We start from the raw sequence: 275 nt of genomic DNA, 5'->3' as shown, positions 1-275 counted from the left end.
CTCTCTCTCTCTCTCTCTCTCTCTCCCTCTCCCTCTCTCCCTCTCTCAAAAATAAAATAAAAACATTTTTTAAAAAAGTAGGAAAAGACTGGACCAACACAATCCAGAGAGTGAACACCTCATAATGTATTTTCCCTCCTCCAGTAGGATTATAGCACATCTTTGAAAGCAACTGCACAGTACATTATTTTTAAAAATTAGACACAGTATGAGAAAATCCCAATCTAAATGAGATATCATTATACCTCCAAAGCAGTTTTTGAGGCCTCTGTTAA

Source organism: Herpailurus yagouaroundi, unplaced genomic scaffold (assembly GCF_014898765.1).
Source record: "Herpailurus yagouaroundi ecotype Mexico unplaced genomic scaffold, PumYag 255, whole genome shotgun sequence".
In the NCBI taxonomy this organism is placed as follows: domain Eukaryota; kingdom Metazoa; phylum Chordata; class Mammalia; order Carnivora; family Felidae; genus Herpailurus; species Herpailurus yagouaroundi.
This window is presented reverse-complemented; position numbering follows the sequence as displayed.